Source organism: Tasmannia lanceolata, unplaced genomic scaffold (genome assembly GCF_043159265.1).
Source record: "Tasmannia lanceolata isolate RefF3 unplaced genomic scaffold, GAP_Taslan_0.1 ptg000015l, whole genome shotgun sequence".
Classification (NCBI taxonomy): domain Eukaryota; kingdom Viridiplantae; phylum Streptophyta; class Magnoliopsida; order Canellales; family Winteraceae; genus Tasmannia; species Tasmannia lanceolata.
This window is the reverse complement of record NW_027518692.1, coordinates 12,438,121-12,458,430: the sequence shown is the minus strand read 5'-3', so window position 1 is coordinate 12,458,430 and position 20,310 is coordinate 12,438,121. Positions and strand designations below refer to the sequence as shown.

General features: G+C 35.9%; 1 long non-coding RNA gene across 20 annotated transcripts; it reads right to left on the bottom strand.

The window, feature by feature from the left end:
• Positions 1–1,518: 1,518 nt before the first annotated feature.
• LOC143845521 (uncharacterized) lies at positions 1,519–7,479 on the bottom strand. Of its 20 annotated transcripts, none has more exons than XR_013234469.1 (7): positions 7,202–7,467; positions 6,502–7,092; positions 6,086–6,213; positions 5,967–6,007; positions 5,155–5,261; positions 2,282–2,450; positions 1,519–2,075 (listed from the first exon to the last, which is right to left on the bottom strand). It is a non-coding gene; the product is annotated as an uncharacterized LOC143845521 (long non-coding RNA). The 20 variants fall into 20 exon arrangements; XR_013234466.1 differs by lacking the exon at positions 5,967–6,007 and having other exon boundaries at positions 5,155–5,224; positions 6,470–6,554; positions 6,960–7,092; positions 7,202–7,445; XR_013234463.1 differs by lacking the exon at positions 5,967–6,007 and having other exon boundaries at positions 5,155–5,224; positions 6,470–6,554; positions 6,963–7,092; positions 7,202–7,444.
• Between the last annotated feature and the right edge of the window lie 12,831 nt (positions 7,480–20,310).

Here is a 20,310-nt window from a genome sequence, read left to right as displayed (position 1 = left end):
ATACATAATGGAAAAATTGCCAATGGGGAACACCAAAATACAAGAATTGTAAATGGGGACACACTTTTGAAAACTTGTTAAAGAGGGAGAGTTTGATAACCCCATTTAGATGGTTGATAACCCTCTTTTAGAGACTTGATAACCTCATTTTCGTCCCTCTCTAACAATTTTTCAAATGTGAGTCCCCGGTTCACAATTCTCATATTTTGGTATCCCCAATTGGCAATTTTTCCATACATAATTAATTAAAGAATAAGCAATTGTCTAGAATATTAGATGGGTTTTTATGTGAGGAAGTGATATATTTGCCACATTGTTTTCCCTTAGCCAGCCCAATTCTTTTTTATGCTACAAGGGGGTGGCCTAAGGAAGAGAAGGAGGAGAATATATCATCTCCTCTTTTTGTGGCTCATATTATTGGGTGATCTATACCATTCGTTTGTTAGACTCTCATGTAGATAGGTTGTGAAAAAAAATAAAAAAATCGTTTGCACTACCTCATATGAATTAAATGAATACAGACAAAATATGTTGAAAGTGAGCCTATGTGGATGCACTAATCATGCCCGCAAAATGCCTTCTGCAATGGTCCTAGCAAATATCACCAAAATCTGTTGAAAAGCCAAGCCGCGAAATGGCTTCCCACGGAATTGCCTGTCAAATCCCTACTTTCTTAAGATATCTTTTCTTTTTTCCAACAACTTTGGATATTTTATATGGGATTTGCTAGCCTCCTTCTCAGAAAGTACCTCCACGCCCGTCCTTTGCATGTGATGACAGCCATCTATGTTGACATTTGACAGATTTTGTCTTATTCACTGCCGTGGCTGTCATCATATGCAAAGGACGAGCGCGAAGGTGCTTTCTGCAAAGGACGCTAGCCAATCCCATTTTATATTCCCAAAACTCTCCCCCTTTTTCTCTAGTAGCACATGCAGCCAGGTTTAGATAATAGTTGAATCAACTTGTCCTACATGAATTAACCAACTGTCAAAGGCTGCTGTCATGCAGCCTTTTGGGAATTGTAACATATAGTTGAAGTATATAGGACAATGGATGTAGTGCGTATTAGAAGTGGCTGTTGTGATATCATTTCCCCTTCATTACTCACTAGTAAAAGTGCACGTGCGTTGCAACGTGCGTGCCAGTAATGAGAGGAGAACAAATGGAGAAGTTTTATCCAAGAAATTAATAATTGAAGAATAATTGATTCTTCCCATTCATTGAAGAATCATAATCAAGAATCAATATCTTACAAAATGGAGGTAAGGAAATTATAAGGATTAAAGACCAACAAAAAGAAAAAAATCCAACATTAATGTTCTTTAGCTTTCAAACATCCCTAAATCTCAACTAAGGCATATATATCTTACATCATGATTTAGTATATCAAAAAAAATTGATTTGTGAAAACTAGCATTGTATAGACCAGTTAAAGTTAAAATGACAACTCACTCTGTAAGCTAACTAAGGTGACTTAGGTATGGGGAAACATAATGTATGACAATAATTTGAACATTTGAAAAAAGGTATATACTATTAAAATAAAATTTTAAAATGTCACCATGTAACGAACAAAAGTGAATCCAACAAAGGGTGCTTCAGCTCTCCGGAAAATTCTTAATATCTCTGCAAGTCCATCACCTAAACCATTTCTTAGGGCTCAAGAAGAAATGGATGAGCTACAAACTAATACGGTCTAGTTATTCGGCAGAAGTGCAGCTATTTCTGTTGGAGTCTTTTTCCACTCTTTATCATCTATTTCTTCAATGTCAACGCACATGTATTGCCGTGAAGATTCATCCTTAACTTGTCTTTACGAAATCTTTATGATAAAAGCATATGAGGTCCACAAGCATTTCTCTACACGATTAATGAACTTGATACTTCCCATCCTTTGGAATGTAAATCAGATGCATCTTTGAAGCCTTAGCCAGAGTGGTGATTTGTGCTTGCAGGCTCAGTTTTTTGATCCTCATCTGCTTTTGAAACCATTGGCTTGTCACTTCTACTACTACCTCTTCAAGCTCAGATGCCAGTGCTTCTTCTTCAGATTCAAGTACGGGATCAAGTGACTTCACAAGCAAAAGCATCATTAAATTAGATAGCCGACAGACTTAATTCATAATTGAATATCCAACTGGTGTTGCAATTTTAAACTGACAAAGGTGGTTAATCATGAACGGGCAATACTATTTGAAGCATCAATATCTAGCACAGTCTCCATGCAAAATATTTAAGGTATCAAACCATTGGGGAATAAAGCAGGTGAGACACATACCAGTTGTGTCCTGAGTCACGTTTGTAGGTACTGACTGGAACTCCTAAAGGGTGACCAATGTTTGTGCCCGCAGCATCAAGGCTCCAGTGTGCTTCTGATCCAGCTCAAGCACCGATATACTGAATTAGTCGATTCAAATTGGAAGCACCGATGTACATTCCTCTGCTGCCTAATATGTTGGTTGACTCATCAGTTAAATCCACAAAAAATGTGTAAAGGCAAACCAAACACAGGAAAAAGAAAACATGGATTATGACTTTATGTTGTCTAGTGCTATGCTGTAAGGTTCCAATTTACACATTTTTGAGGCCTTCACTACTTTTGGATGCATCCATTACCATAATCGGAAACAGCTAAAACCAAAGCCCATATCTATGCTACCAAAGTTTAATATAAAAAGTATAGCAAAAATGACAAAGATCTAATACAAGAAATGAGCAAGAGCAAATTTATCTAAATCAAATTAGATAGAAGATTACAACATACATTCTATGAACTAATGTAAGAAATAAATCAATAAGGGCATGTTTGGATACCTCGGATTTTGTATTTGGATTTGGAATTGAGTTTTCAATACAAAATGAATAGATCTGCCAGCTCATGTTGAGGGAGACGGAGAGGGAAGGGGTTAATTCCTGGTGCAGGCGAGAGGTTGAGGAACCAAGAGGGTGAAGGAAACTACCAGATTTGTGGATTTCCAATTTCTTATTTCCACAGCTTATTTGGAAATCTGATTTTTTTCACTGTCAGTCGCTGAATTGGAAATTCAAGGATTTGATCCGGATTCAAATGTCAACGCAAAAAGGGCTGCAAATGTGAGAATTCCAAATCAAAATCTTCTCGGCATCCAAACGGGCCCTAATTGTTAAAACGGCCAAATTACAAGTTAAAATTTACACCTATAAAAATGGATATGATTGTTGAATAAAACAAACAGTTTAAAAGGAAATGAAAATAATTGAGTTTCAAGACTTTTCATTTCAGGATACTATGAACCTATATATAAATTGTTATATCAAGATAACCAAATTAAAAATGAGATAGTAAGATACTTGGATTACCATGTATAGAAAACAAGAGAGGAGACATAAGGGCCATCCAAAATCCAAATTTCAAACCCATTCACAGAGGGATGCAAACAATAGTGTTCACACATCAATCCCAAAAAAAAAAATTAACCAAGATAATGCTTCTCACAAAAGTCACCAGTAGGGGTGGCCAACCGGTTCGGTTCTCGGTTCTCGGTTCATTTTTTTTTCGGTTCTCGGTTCTCGGTTCCATGAACCGTAAGAACCGAACCGAACCGTAGTACACAGTAGGACCGAACCGAACCGGACCGAAAATAATCGGTTCGGTCCGGTTCGGTTCTTCGGTTCTAATGGCTAATTATTAATTATTAATTATAATTTATAAAAACTTTTAATTAAAGTTATAATATAAGTTACTTTCTTATTATAAGAATAGTATTAACTATTACTTATTAATATTATAAGTAATTTATATTATTAAGTATATATATAATAGAATATAAAAATATTATATATATATATATATATTCAAAGTTCGGTTCTTCGGTTCCGGAACCGAACCGAGAACATTATAAACCATACCATATATGAGGAAAATAGATGATTTGTGGTGTGCATTGCGAATAGAAAAGGCATAAAAGTGGCCTGGGGGAAGGAAAATCCCAATCCTATAGACTAAATCCAAGAGAAAGAGCTCTCTGGAAACTTGTAACTTGCAAATATTGGTCTCTTTTTCCTTGGTATCTTGAGCTGTTTTTGATAGGTAAGCTAGGATCGAACATGCAACCTCAAGGTTGAGATACACAGCCTCAACCATGGAGCTACAAGCCCACCCCCCTTGCTATTTTAAAAGTAACAGTTGAACAATGTCAAAACCTCGATCCATAATTTAAGATCCAAAATAAAACATATTGAATCAGGGAAAAAAACAATAGCTCCCCTCTCTAAAGCTGACTGAATGAGGTTAAAACTTCCATGAGTTGAGATGATGACAATCCAAAATAGATGTCAGAAGGGGTTAGTGGGTCTACCTTCTCTTTGCCTAGGGAAGAGGGGTGGTTACACAAAGATTACATGACAACGTTTACATTAGTGAGGGGCAAACATAGACCCCAAACTTGATAGGTCAATTTTACCACATCCATGCCCCAATGTGCAGTTGCAAACAAAGTAGGTCTCGTGAAAGAAAAATCAAAAAGCTTTCTTGAAAGAAAGAAATTACAACTTCAAATCCATATTTATCTATAAAAAAAGAGAGGAATCTATCTTTTTTAGCATTTCCAAGATATTGAGACTACTTTTTGAAAAAGATCAAGGTATTGTAGAAAGATTTTGAAAAATATCGGATAGTTGTATTCAAAAAATATGAACACAAATAAATTAGTCAAGCCATTCAACAAAAAAAATAGTCAAATTTGTGTATTGCATAATACATGGTGTAAAATGGAGAGCATATATATACAGGTCTTGCACATGAAGAGCATTTAAGTAGTCATGCACATGAAGAGCATGAGACATGGTAGGTCTTATATTGGATTTATGTTCATTTCAATAAATATGGGAAACACTTGAAGCCTAACATAAATTTTTACCAAAATGCTTAAACATCCCAATGTCTCATAAATATGGACTCAAAAATCAATTCTAAAAATTCAAAAATGAAGAGTGTACATATGACTACTTAAATGCAATACTTTCTTCCAAAACCCACTGCATTGCAAATGTGAAACTCAATTGATGTACGGAAGCCTATATTTACAAGTTGCTTTAGTAGTTTCTACCCCTTTAATTTAAACATTAGAGAAGGAACATAAGCCATGATAAGATATTGAACCGGGACAATACCTTAGATTTGGCCTGCATAGTATTTTTCTCCATTTCCTTCGCATGGATCTTTTTCCCAAGCTATATTGGACTAAATAATAGATATCAATTTCAGTTGACTGCAAATGCTGATGGAAATTACCATAAGATAATTAATGGGACCATAAGATAATTAATGGGAGAATGAATCAGGCTAACCTCTCTTACACCCAAATCTTATAAATTTAATTCACAAACATGGTTATCAAATCAATGGATTGAATAAATCATGGAAATTCCTGCTTGACAGGAGACATCTTTCTTAGAGTTCCAATTCCTTATGATTTGGAAATAAAAATTAAATTTTCTATGGTTGTAAGTTCCATAAAAAAATTATAGTTGGAGTTCCTGAGATCGAACAATGTTCGGGTGAGATTATAACAATCAGGCTAACAAATGAGGCATTTCATTTATGTAATTCACAAATATTGAGCATCTTGATCTCTTAGGCTTAGTGTGTGTCGCTCATGTAGTGAGCCTTGGTTCTCCCTCTATGACATGTTCCGAGTTAGGGTTGGTTCTGTGCTTTTATAGCATCATATTTCTCTTTATCTAATAAATTGGTAGGGGTCCCCGCTAAATCCCAGCTTACCCATAAAAAAAATGAGGCATATCATTTGTAGGGTTTTTAATCTGAAAAAATAAATTAAAATCTTCCTTTTATTTCCAGACTAAAGAAAATGGAAAAGCAATAAATAAATCCACCGAATAGGTCATACAATTTAACTAAAACTAATAAATCAAGTTCAGTAATTTTCCTGAAAAGCCATAAAGAAAAAGAACGTTAAACAAACCCGAAAGCCCAACCCAAATCAACACATAGCAAAAACGACACCTGAAAAATAGAATAAAAATAAAAAACATAGAATGAATAAAAGTAATAAACTTACTAATATTAAAGGCAGGAACTTACTAAGATTGACGAAGGAGGTGGAGGTGAAGATGTAGAAGGAAACCCAAGTCACTAAAATATCCTCCAATCGCCATATCCTCTAGAATTTCAAACATCCAGCAGAGGAATTCAACAATTGTTGGTAAACCCTTGAAAACAACATCACAAAAATGAGGGAACAATAAAAAAACAACATGCAATAAACTAACCAAAGGAGTCGACATTATAATAGAAAATAAAAAAAACAAGAAAAATTCACTAATCTAAGTAGAAATCTATGAAGATTTGCAAGTGAGGTGGAGGTGAAGATGAAGAAGGAAACCAAAATCACAGAAATATCCTCCAATTGTCATAACCTCTAGAATTTCTGAAAATAGCAGAGGAATTCAACAACTGTTTGGAAACCTTTGAAAACAACATGTCATAGTTCAATGTACTTATTGTCTTCTGAACGGACTTCTGATCGTGCATTCACATCTGACTCATAGTCCTGCATAGGAAGAAGCTTGGAAAGAGCACATAAAAAAGTAATACAATTAGCAGTAAACCCTCCGCATCTCAGCTTCTGCCTTAAAATTCCCAACATCTTTCAGTCGCTCAATGAAAGATCCTCCTTATCGTGGAAAAGAAAAATAGGAAAGAAATAGAAATCAGAGGAAAAAATAAGAAAGCACCATCAAACAAATACCAAATTTCATTTGATTTTCTGAAAATTTTTTAAAAAAAAACTATGGTAGGCAGAGAAGGCAGGCATAGGGAAAAAAAGCACACAAACAACAAGAAGATGAAGAGATATTTACAGCCTAATGTGGGAGATCTACTCCCACATTAGTCGTCTCTTCTCATCTCCTCACAAACCACACACCCAATGAACCCGAATGATGAAGATGCTAACCACCTCTTTGTGGAAAATGAATTAGCAATTGCAGCTTGAGAATTTGTAGCCGGTGAAATGAGAATGGAAGGCCTCCCCTTTTCATTTTAAGAAGTGTATTGCCCATGTTAGCATTTCCTCAAACGGTTGGTACCTGCACAAGGACACCACACATCTACGAAAATATAAAATCACATTAAACAAGAGAAAAAAGAGAGAGAGATTAAGAAAAAGATTGAGAAAGACATTGAGAGAGAGCATACCTGTGAGAGAGGGGAGAGCTGAGTAGAAGATGCACCGTAAAAATTGTCAGACCTGTTAGAGAGAGAACTGGGAGTGGGAGATGTGTTTCTTTTGAAATAGGGAAAAAAAAGCTCTGAACTTCGGTAGAATGCGAATGAGGTATGTAAAATGAGAGACATATGGTGGAATGCAGATGATACTTGTAACATAATGGGACATTTGGCGGGTTGCAGATGATACGTGTACAGGCTAAAAAGAGAGACAGCGCTGGTGGGATTCTTGGACGTATTCCCAGGGCAAAGCATAAACTAAAATGACGAGAAGACCAGAAAGAAGGAGGACATACAAGGAAGTCTAACGAAAACAAAAGTGGGACGAAAATGGGATTTGAGCAAAAGATGGTTGTTGAATTTTCAACGATTTAGGCTTTTAGAATAGTATGGATTAGTTACTGGTAGGGCAACATCGCACACGGCGGTGATGGAAGTTATTTTAGATCGAAAAGAGATTGCGAGAAAATCTGATGAATGTTTACAATCACAACCGTTAATTTCGTGAGTGTTGTCTAGATCTGAACTGTGTAGGTGTTTAATATGAGAATTCCTTGAGAGCTAATCTGGACCATCAATTTAATATTAGTGTGATCCTGACCCTTCAATTTGGTAAGTTGATCCAATTGTCCAATTTAAAAAATGAGCAATTATGGCAAATATTACATGGGTTTTTATACAGGGAAGTGATATATTTGCCACACTGTCTTCACTTGGCCAACCACACTCTTTTGACGCTAGAAGGGCATGGCCCAAGGAAGAAAAGGAGGAGAAAATATCATCTCCTCATTTGTGGCTCATATTATTGGTGATCTAAACCATTCGTCTGTTAGGCTCCCATGTAGATAGGTTGTGAAAAAAAAATCATTTCCACTACCTCATATGAATTAAATGAATAAGACAAAATCAGTTGAAAGTGAGCTTATGTGGCTGCACTATTATCATGCCCACGGAATGATCCCTGTGTTTTTTAGGGCGATGGTATTTTCACCCCAACCCCACGTCAAGGTGCCAATTGGGCCGTGCCGGCCTGCGGCACGGCACGAAAGAGCTTTTTGGACGGGCCGTGCTGGCACGGCACGAAGCAGTGGGCCGTGCCAGGCTAAGCTTGCCGACCCGTCGGCACGCATCGGCACGGCCCACGACATTTTTCCTTTTGTTTTTTATGTTTTTTTAATATTTGGTGTTTTTTTCCAAAACTACCTCCCTTTAAAGTTAGAAAAAATGGCTAGTAAGGGGGGGTAATTTCGGAAATTACACTTTATAATTTCTCGTATTCCAAAAATACCCCCCAACAACTATATTTGGGGGTACTTTAGTGATTATACATTTTTTACCAAAATAACCCCCCAACAACTATATTTGTGAGTACTTTAGTGATTATATACCCCCAACAACTGTCTTTGGGGGTACTTTAGTGATTATACATGTTTTTACCAAAATAACCCCCCAACAACTATATTTGGGAGTACTTTAGTGATTATACATGTTTTTACCAAAATAACCCCCCAACAACTATATTTGGGTGATATTTTGGTAACTCATTATATTACAAGCCTTATAAATATCCCTCCCCTCCCCCTTATTTCTCTCCTATTACTCTCTCTTTCATATTACTGTCTCTAATTACCTCTAATCCTTCTCCCTAATTACATCTAATTTATATCTCTGCTTCTCTAATCCTTCGTTACTCACTTCGATTAGCGATTAAGAAGAATAGATTAAGGAGGTGCTTAACAACTTGCGATATTTAGCATTTAAGAAGGCACTTGACAACTCCGTGGGAGATTCAAGCAAAGTTGATTACATAAGTAGAGGTATTTAGCATTTTTTTCTTAAATTTACTTCTTGCATATCTTTATAATTTTTTAAAATGGTCGGTTCACACGACCACTTTTTTAACAACCATGGCCTTCAACCAAATGAAATCATGGAAAATGAGGAATTACCGGAGGCTTGTGTAGAACATTGGAATGAGGATACATACACTCCAGAATCCGAATATCCAATTCCTCCTCAACCTACCGAAGGACCTTATAGTGTTAGTGGGAGTCAAGCTCCCTGTACTAAGACCTCTAGAGGTAGGATTTCACAAGTATGGAAGTCATTTACCATTGAAAGAATGAAATATTCTAAGGCAGTTTTTGAAGATATGGCTATTTGTAAATTATGTAAAAACGATTTTAGTTGTAAGAGTAAAGGTGGAATAGGGCACTTGGCAAGGCATTCCACTCTTTGTAGTGCAAAGTATGGGTCATTAGACCCTAAACAAACCCAATGAAGCTGCACTTTTAGTTCATTGGGAACTTTTTCTTATTCTCAAGATACGAACAGGAGAGAACTAGTATCATACATCATACAAGATGAGCAACCATTTGTTTTGGCCGAAAGTAAAAGATTTGAAAAATATGTTCAAAAAGCTCTAAATCTCGCTTTTAAAAAAGTGACTAGAAATATTGTACAATCATATTCGTTTAAATTATTTATTTAACATAAAGAACAATTGATTTCAAGTTTTAAGAATTTTAATGAAAAAATTATACTTACTTCTGATATTTGGATCAGTAAACAAAATATAGGCTATATTTGTGTAACAGCACATTATATTAATTCGAACTGGATCTTAGAAAAAAAATACTTAGTTTTAATGAAGTAGAATTCCCGCATAATAGTCATTCTATATCAAAATCTATATTATCTACTGTTCACTATTTTAAAATTCAAAAGAAAATTTTTTTCTATTAGCTTTGATAATGCTAGTAATAATATTGCATCAATAGGGTTATTAAAATCTCAATTAAAACCTATTTTAGATGGACAACTATTTTATATTAGATGTGCATGCCATATTTTAAATTTAACTGTACAAGATGGTTTATCGAAAATTGCACCACAGATAGAGACTATTAAAGATTGTCTTCAGTTTGTTCAGTCTTCAGGGCATAGAAGACAAGAATTTAAAGCTTTGTGTAAAATTTGGGAAACAACTACAAAAAATCCCCTTAAATATTAAAACTAGGTGGAATTCAACTGAAATACAGGTGTGACAATCCAAGAGGGGGGTGAATTGGTCAATTAGAAATTTTAGGCTTAATTAAAGGAGATTAAAAATTAATCCATTTAATTAAGCACTAATTAGTTTAACCCTTGTTCAAATAGGTATATCAATAAACTCTAGGGATTAAACTTTCTAATCATGCACATTTAGCTAACCCTTGTTCAAATAGATATTATAATGTGATTTAAGGTTTAGATATTTATCTTAAGTGCATTCACTAACCCTTGTTCAATTAAAGCATAAACATAAGTAAGGTTAGAGATTACCAATCACCACACGTGAGAGAGAGAGAGAGAGAGAGAAAAGAGCAAGCATCCACAAGGCACAAGATTTATAGTGGTTCGGTCACAACTTGACCTACTCCACTCTTCCAAGTTTACCTCCTTGGGATCTCTACTAAAATGATGAAGCTGTACACCCGACTCATTCATCTCCAAAGGGAACAAATCCTTAGTTTTCCATTCTCAAGGGCCAAAGCGAAGCCCTTCTCACGAAGCCTTGACAAGGGAGTCAAACCCATGCACATGATTCACCTTTCTTCACGGGCCGAATCGGAGATCCTTTTTTTCACCTTTCTTTATGGGCCGAAGAGGAGACCCTCACATGAAGAACAAATAAAGAGAAAAACTCTCTTGCCTCTTAATAGGCGGATTATAACATTAATAGCTCACATTCACTCCAAGAATATACAAATGTAGAGCCCTATGGAGTGCCTCTTGATAACATGTAGAAATGAAAGATCAAACAGGTTTTTGCTTTTGAAATAAAACTTGAAGCTCGAAGAGAAATGGGATTTGATCTTTCTCAAATGTTCAAAAGCTGATAGAGATAGGTTTTAATCATCTATATATAGTATATTTGAAAATATGACCGTTTGGGGTAAAACTGTAAATAAATGGCTTGAAAAAGTCAAGCAGAAAATGCCCCAACGGCTAGTTTGCTCGACCGCGGCTGTCGACCGGGCTACAACGGTTGCCTGCCCCTATTGGGCGCCCTATTCTATTTTCAAATTTCTTATCGTCGCGGTCGACGGGCCCAATGGCGGTCGCCCGGCGAGGACTAACTGTTTACTCAAAAATTTGGCTCATAAACCTATCCCGGTCGACCAACCCAAGGCGGTTGCCCACCCTAGACCAAATTGGATTGTTCTGTTTGAAACAGAAGCGCATCCGCGGTCGCCCGGCTTAACCCGGTCGACCGGTCCGATAAAATTCGAGATGGCCTGGATTTCCAGGTTCCATCCCGCGGTCACCCGGCACAGCCCGGTCGACCGGTCCTGAGTGAAATTTCATTTTAACTTTAAAATCCAGGGGTTTTTGGGCAATGGTCTTTGGGCTTAAGTCCAAGGTTTTCAAACACATTTCTAGGTGTGTTGATGGTTTTCAAGGATGTAAAATGTTAAGTATAAAAACCATTTGAAAACCTTTTGAAAGTGCATTTAAACATAAAATCAAGAGGACTCCAAATACATTCTAAAAATAAGAACCTTGAGTCTTCATGGAATGTCTTGGCTCCTTTGCACTTTCTTGGACTTCTTCGGCTTGTGAGTGAACTGCTTGACCTTGTTTGGCTCTTGTGACTTGTCCTCCGATCTTTAATGTATGTTGAGGTACATGAGGTGTCACCATGGCATATTCAACTCCAAGCTCCTTCTTGACACTTGCTTAGGAACTTGGAGGATCTTCATGTTGAACTTCTTTACTTGAGCATCTTCAGATGAGGATGACTCCAATGTCGGTGCAAGCTCTTGGTTCCTTTTATCTTTGATCCACAAGTCATGTGTTGTGAAGAGTTGTGTAATGGTGATTATGACATGAAAATCCTGTATTCAACACAACATCTCAAAGCAACATATCAGTCCATAAATGCTAATCAATTTAGTTTGCTAGCATCAAAACAAAAAGGTAAGATTAATGATTAACCCATGGGAACCCTTGGGATTACATTCTCCCCTTTTTTGATGATGGCAAACAAATTGATTAGGGAGGTAAGAGATATTAAACAAATATATGAATGAGCTTTAAATACAATAAACAATTTAAGCAATGCTCCCCCTCACTATATGCACAAGTGTAATATATGAATATAAAGCATATGGTGCATATACAATATGGACTACCTAATCAATTCTCAAAAACTCTCCTCCTTTTGGCAATAACGAAAAGGTAGGGATATGCAAGTGAAAGTACAAGTGGGGTGTCAAGATGAAGAATAACTCATAAAAGTTATTCAAAGTGTCGATAAAGCTCATAGAATGCTTATTAGAATATAAAATAAAGTAAAATGCATGATAAGCAGATTTTTTTTTGTTTCAAAAGATATGTAAGTTAAGCACAGTTATGGTGGCAATAGACTATGTGAGCATATCACAATGGTCTATATAAACATGAGTGTAACAATTTTGCTCTCCGCCTTTATTTGTCATTGGCCCTAGGTGAAACCTATGTGATAGGGCATGACCAGGCAGAATGGTTTAAAAGGTGAGTGATTTAAACACGTGGGCTTTATTATGTAGGGGATCTCTTGACAACAAGCAGACAAGTCTCTTCCTGTGCATGAACATGCTCAGACCTATAATATAACTTTTGAGTTCCAGTTGCTTGTCCTTTGAGGATTTGTATATTTGGAAGTGAAAGCTCCCCCTGACTATGTGCATCTAATTTAAATGTAATAGTTCAAGACACATAGAACCCATGATTTAATTAATCACCTTTAACCATTCGGATTGCTCTACACTTTGAATATGAATGGATGATTATTAAACCGAGGATATGAGTTTAAGAAGATGGTCTAATAAACATATGGATACAAAAATAAAATAGTGAATACCATATCCATGGCGATTAAAAGATCATGTATAAATATATGAGAACCATAAAGCTCAATATACATGATCAAAATGGAAGATTGATACCATATTTCTTTTATCACTTCAAGAAATGATAAAAGTGGTATTTGAAAATCCCTCAAAAGAAGTAAAACTGAACTTCTTTTATTCTATCCGGCACTCTTCTACTGATGAATGTTTAGAAGAGCTTAGATCAATGTTTGACCATTTCTTCCATATAAGGGAGCATCTTTAAAAGTTCTTTCCAGATTGAGAGATTGGGTACTTATTTCAATTCTTCTCTTTCATCAAAAGGTCATCCTTGAGAAAATGATCATGAAGTACACATGCCAGCCTTTAGACATAGTCTTCAATTTCTTTAGTCTCTGTTCATCCTTTACTGTGGAAGAATGTAGAGATGGACAAAGGAAAATTGAGTACATCTACCATCTTATTACATCTAGCAGGATAGAATGAGACAAGTACCATAGACAAACTGCGAAGGACATATGATCTGAGTGGGGTCCTCCGAAGCTAAAATTTTGGAAGAGATGATGGGATATGACAAACTCAAAAATATTTTTAAATCATCCCTCTTCCAAGAGATTGTCATTAGCCTTTGATAATTCTTATAATGCAAGGCCTGACAATACACAATGGCCTAGATATGAATGTAAAAGCATAGCCATTGGAACTTATCATGATAAAATATTTTCATTCAAAAGTACGTGATAAGAGATTACTTCATAGGAGATAGGATGATCATCTCAATCACTATTCTATGAAGAGGAGTTCTAGAAATTTTTCAAACTCTAGAACAAGATACTTATCATTGGCAGAGATAGAAACATATAAGTCTATCCAAGATAAGTATAATGCCTGAGAAGATATGGCATTGAGGCACAGGCAAAGGGATCCTGTCAAAAGATGAGAGATGATCTCAAATTTAAATAATATGACAAGACCCAACTACAACACACATGGAACAATGTGGCTCCACATGAGTGTACTTATCATATCTGATGCACATCACACATCATATAATAAGGTGGATGGAAAGACATTGAGCATGTATAACTCTCCCTTTGAAAGTGACTCATACAATGTATGAATCCAAAGGGTTGTCCAACCACATAGACACCAAGGGATTTAAAGGTTAATGATTTTCAAACCACCCTTGGGCCACTAAAGCATGATTGTTATAGGTAGTCATATGATACCAAAAGAGGTGACAACCTAGCAAACCATGCTCCCCCTAAATATGTGCAAATAATATATATGTATATATAACATACAAGGCATATATGGCTTATTATGGTTAAGATGCTGGCTAAAAGACAAAGTAATTAGATGTTTTAATTAAAGATGAGTGTACACTCTCCATTTTATAAGGTAAGAGGACTAAGAGTACTAATTGAGTGATTTTTAAATTTAAGTTTACCATCTTTACCATTTACCCAGTAGCATACAAGGGGAAAAACTATAGAATATATATATATATATGTATAATATCAATTAAGCACAATTCTATAGAACTTAGACATTATAAGAGGAGTCAATAGAATCCCATGTCTAAGAGAGACATCCATGGCTCATTCAATGAGAGCGTTCATGGATAGTCTACCATGTTTGGACACACGAATTATAGTCCAAACATCTATGCCTATATCCACAAACCACCATATAAAAATAGGGCATTTAAGCACAAAGTGCAAAAGGCCCATGAAAAACCAAGATGTGTAGGAAACAAGTGTTCCCAACACAATGTGTTACATGATAACCATAATAATGAGAAACTGCCCAACAATGGTACTAGATTCCTATGACATTTTTAATTTTACTCAATTGAGTTTCATACAATGAATCTAGACCCATTTTCAATTCTCTACACAGACAAAGATATCCATGCAGGACTGTAGAGAATAAACCAAGGACTTCTAGAGAATGTCAAGTGATGAACACCTTGGAGACATGCATTCCAAAAAAAACTACTATGACTAGATAATTTTATCTTAGTCATAAGAGAATATTCATTTTAAGCATTTTTGGAATACATCAATTTAACCCATCAAGATTTCTTATGCATTTAATGATCATCATTAAGCACATAAGAATGGGTTAAAAGGACAACTAGGTGCATAGTAATAAACCTACTTACTCACCTAGGGCAGATGAGATGTCTAAGAAAGAATTAGAGTGGATTTCCATAGAGATGACTTTTAACACTCAATTTTGCTAGAAATGATATTCTTCCAAAGTTGAATATATAGAGATCTGGCAAATGTCAAAATTGTCCTAGATAGAGTTCAAGAACGAAGTGAATGAACTTGAAAGATCAATTTGAACTCAAGGGCAAAAGGGATGGTTAATTTTCATGGAAGCACACATATGGTTCTCACATTTGAATTTTCTATTGTGGATTTGCTATGTGGATGCTAAGTGCACAAGTGATGTGATTTGCACCTAGATAAGCTTTTCTAAAAGATATTCAATAAGCACAAAAATAAAAAAAAGATATGATCATTTAAGCTCAAATGAATATAGATACATCGCAAGGTAAAAGCATCACACATATGAGATCTATATTCATGGATAAAAGAATATGACAATTAAGCTCAAGAAAACTGGATACAAAATGTATTCAATGAATTTAAAGTATCTAGCATGAATGTGAATTATATAACAGTTAAACATAGCATCTAAACTAACTCATTCACTAATTAGATTAGAGTGATTCTTTTGGAACCCAAATCCCTTTGGTTCCATCCAAGTTTGTTTGTGGGAGTGTACCTCTTCTTGTCCAAACAAACTTGTTAGATTTTACAATTCCAAGCTTACACTCAGAATTGTGATGCTCAACTCTACCACAATAATTATGATTAGTAGATGACGAGCAATTAGAATCATAAGACTTAGAAGTGTGTTTATCTTTTTCTTCTTGAAGTCTTTGATCCTCATTAGAGAGTTTTTCATTTAATTGTTCTTGATTTTCACAAACATGTTTATATTTTTCAACAAGTTCAATGTTTGTGATTTCAAGGCTTTTAATTTCTTTCTCAAACGCATTACATCCTTCAAATAAGTCAACATTTTTATTTATAAAAAATATACTCAATTGACTTAATTTTTCATTTCTTTTAAAACATTCATTTATTTCCAATTTCAAATTTTTAATTTGAATTTTCAAATCAGAAATTAAATGTTTGAAAGAAACTTCTTGCAAAAGATTTTTCTGAGATCTTTTTTTTTCTAGAAATTTTATCATTTGAAAATAGACAAACATTTTTCTCAAAAGTGTTTTCTAATGAAGTCAAAATATCTTTTGCATTGATGCAATTTGAAATATTGTTAAAAATGTTTGGAGTTAAACCACAACACAATAAAATCATAGCCCTTGAGTTCAAGGAAAAACAATTTCATATCACCTTCAGTGCATTTCCTTGAAAAAGAATTTTCCTCTTTAATGACATCTAAAATGTCATGATCTATGGATTTGAGATAGGCTAACATTTGTGCTTTCCAAGCTCCATAATTCTTTCCATCAAAGAATTGAGGAATTAGGGTAGATCGGCCTTTCTCAAAATCCATAGGGATTATCACAGATCTTTTCTCTTGTAGATTTTTAAGATTTAAAAATCTCTTTAAGAGCCTAAGCTCTGATACCAAATGAAATATAGGTGTGACAATCCAAGAGAGGGGGTGAATTAGTCAATTAGAAATTTTAGGCTTAATTAAAGGAGATTAAAAATTAATTCATTTAATTAAGCACTAATTAGTTTAACCCTTGTTCAAATAAGTATATCAATAAACTCTAGGGATTAAACTTTCTCATCATGCACATTTAGCTAACCGTTGTTTAAATAGATATTATAATGAGATTTAGGGTTTAGACATTTATCTTAAGTGCATTCACTAACCCTTGTACAAGTAAAGCATAAACATAAGTAAGGTTAGAAATTACCAATCACCACACGTGCGAGACAGAGAGAAAGAAGAGCAAGCATCCACAAGGCACAAGATTTATAGTGGTTCGGTCACAACTTGACCTACTCCATTCTTCCAAGTTTACCTCCTTGGGATCTCCACTAAAATGATGAAGCCGTACACCTGACTCCTTCATCTCCAAAGGGAACAAACCCTTGCTTTTCCATTCTCAAGGGCCAAGCGAAGCCCTTCGCACGAAGCCTTGACAATGGAGTCAAAATCTTGCACATGATTCACCTTTCTTCACGGGCCGAATCGGAGACCCTTTTCTTCACCTTTCTTTACGGGCCGACGAAAAGACCCTCACATGAAGAAAAAATAAAGAGAAAAACTCTCTTGCCTCTTAATAGGCGGATTACAAAATTGATAGCTCACATTCACTCTAAGAATATACAAATGTAAAGCAATATGGAGTGCCTTTTGATAACATGTAGAAATGGAAGATCAAACAGGTTTTTGTTTTTGAAATAAAACTTGAAGCTCAAAGAGAAATGGAATTTGATCTTTCTCAAATGTTCAAAAGCTGATAGAGATAGGTTTTAATCATGTATATATAGTGTATTTGAAAATATGACTGTTTGGGGTAAAATTGTAAATAAATGGCTTGAAAAGTCAAGTAGAAAATGCCCCAACGGCTCATTTGCTCGACCGCGGCGGTCGACCGGGCTACAGCGGTCGCCTGCCCATACCGGGCACCCTATTCTATTTTCAAATTTCTTACCGTCGCAGTCGACGGGCCCAATGGCGGTCACCCGGCGAGGGCTAACTGTTTGCTCAAAAATTTGGCTCATAAGCCTATCCCGGTCGACCGACCCACGGCGGTCGCCCGCCCTAGACCAAATTGGATTGTTCTGTTTGAAACAGAAGCGCATCCGCGGTCGACCGGCTTAATCCGGTCGACCGGCCCGATAAAATTCGAGATGGCCTGGATTTCCAGGTTCCATCCCGCGGTCACCCGGCACAGCCCGGTCGACCGGTCCTGAGTGAAATTCCATTTTAACTGTAAAATCCAGGGGCTTTTGGGCAATGGTCTTTGGGCTTAAGTCCAAGGTTTTCAAACACATTTTTGGGTGTGTTGATGGTTTTCAAGGATGTAAAATGTTAAGTATAAAAACCATTTGAAAACCTTTTGAAAGTGCATTTAAACATAAAATCAAGAGGACTCCAAATACATTCTAAAAATAAGAACCTTGAGTCTTCTGGGAATGTCTTGGCTCCTTTGCACTTTCTTGGACTTCTTCGGCTTGTGAGTGAAATGCTTGACCTTGTTTGGCTCTTGTGACTTGTCCTCCAATCTTCAATGTATGTTGAGGTACATGAGGTGTCATCATGGCATGTTCAACTCCAAGCTCCTTCTTGACACTTGCTTAGGAACTTGTGAGATCTTCATGTTGAGCTTCTTTACTTGAGCATCTTCAGATGAGGATGACTCTAATGTAGGTGCAAGCTCTTGGTTCATTTGATCCTTGATCCACAAGTCATGTGTTCTGAAGAGTTGTGTAATGGCGATTATGATATGAAAATCCTGTATTTAACACAACACCTCAAAGCAACACATCAGTAAATAAATGCTAATCAATTTAGTTTGCTAGCATCAAAACAAGAAGGTAAGATGAATGATTAACCCATGGGAACCCTTGGGCTTACATCAACTTATAAAATGCTAAAAGCATCATTTGAGTTCAAAACTATAATTACAACATTTTGCCAAGAACATATGCCTCCACCTTGCAATTATACTCTATCTCTAGAATATTGGAACAATTATGAAATTATTGCAGATTTAATAGAAGTATTTTTAAATGCAACTAATCTTCTTTCCGTGTTTACTATCCAACTTCACAATTAATTTTGGGTCAAATATATAAAATTACTATTTGTTTTAAAAATAATAGATTGAGATTGGGATATGGAAGTCTACTTCATAGAATGGAGGATAAATTTTAAAAATATTTTCAAGAAATTCCTCTTCTATATTATTTAAGTACAATAATGGACCACAGATTTAAGCTACAAGGTTTATTGGCCCTTTTAGATGCATGCAATGAAAACTTGGGTATTGGATCTGGGCATAATATAGATGAGATTACAAAATTATTACATTCTATGTATGCATTGTATGAGACAAAATATGGACATAGTAGACCGTGTTCTGTACAAAACTACCAACCTAAAAATAACCTGCTTTGGTCACTAATAAATCAAAAAAGACCAAAATATAGTGCTAGTACATCTTCTGATGAGTTATCATTATATTTGGGAAATGATTATTCAAGCTACCTTAATCCTGATGAATGAGAGACTTTTGATGTTTTGACATGGTAGAAAGAACATGAAAAAAGTTATCCAATACTATCCGCCATGGCACGTGATCTACTAACCCCCCCGGTGTCCACAGTAGCATTGGAGTCTGCTTTTAGTGCAGGTAATAGGGTCTTAGATAACAGACGGAGCAAAATGTCACCAAAAACATTAGAAGTATGTGTGTACCTCAATGACTGGTTGGATGCAGATGATAGAGCCCAAGACAGAAGGAAGATGACTCAACCAACTCACCTGAAGACATATGAAGATTTTGAATTTTTAAGTTGTAATTTCTAACTTGTACTTCCCATTGTAATTGTAATTAGTTTTTTCTTTTTTTCGTGTATGTTAGTGGGTTAGAGGCAAGGTTCTATGTCCTCCTCTAATAATTTTCTATATTAATAAGATTTGAAGGTGCCGCCCGGGTTCCTGGATAAATATTCCAGGCACAATTGATCTTTGTTTTTAAATTACTATTGTAAATTTAAGTGATATCTGAATGTTAGGGAATAATGCTAGGGAAGTATCCAATAGAAGCCTAATAAAATAATCCTGGGGAGGTATCCAATGCTAGGGAACCAAGCAAAAAATGACAAATTTTATTCAAAAAATGATAATTTTTTTTCCAACAGGCTCTTTCACCGAATTTTGTGGATCCTCACGGAATTTCGTGAAAGAGCCTGTTGGAAAAAAAAATTCACGGAACTCCGTGGATCTTCACGAAGTTCCGTGAATGCACTTGTTTGAAAAAAAAAACTGTTACGTGGCCGAAACGTGCCAGCACGGCACGAGTGGGCCACGGGCCGTGCTGTGTCTAAGCCCAGCCTTTGGCGTGCCGGCACGGCCCGTGGCCAAATCGTGCCGTGCCGTGCCTAGCCCGCAGGCCGTGTGGGTCGGGAATTTTCA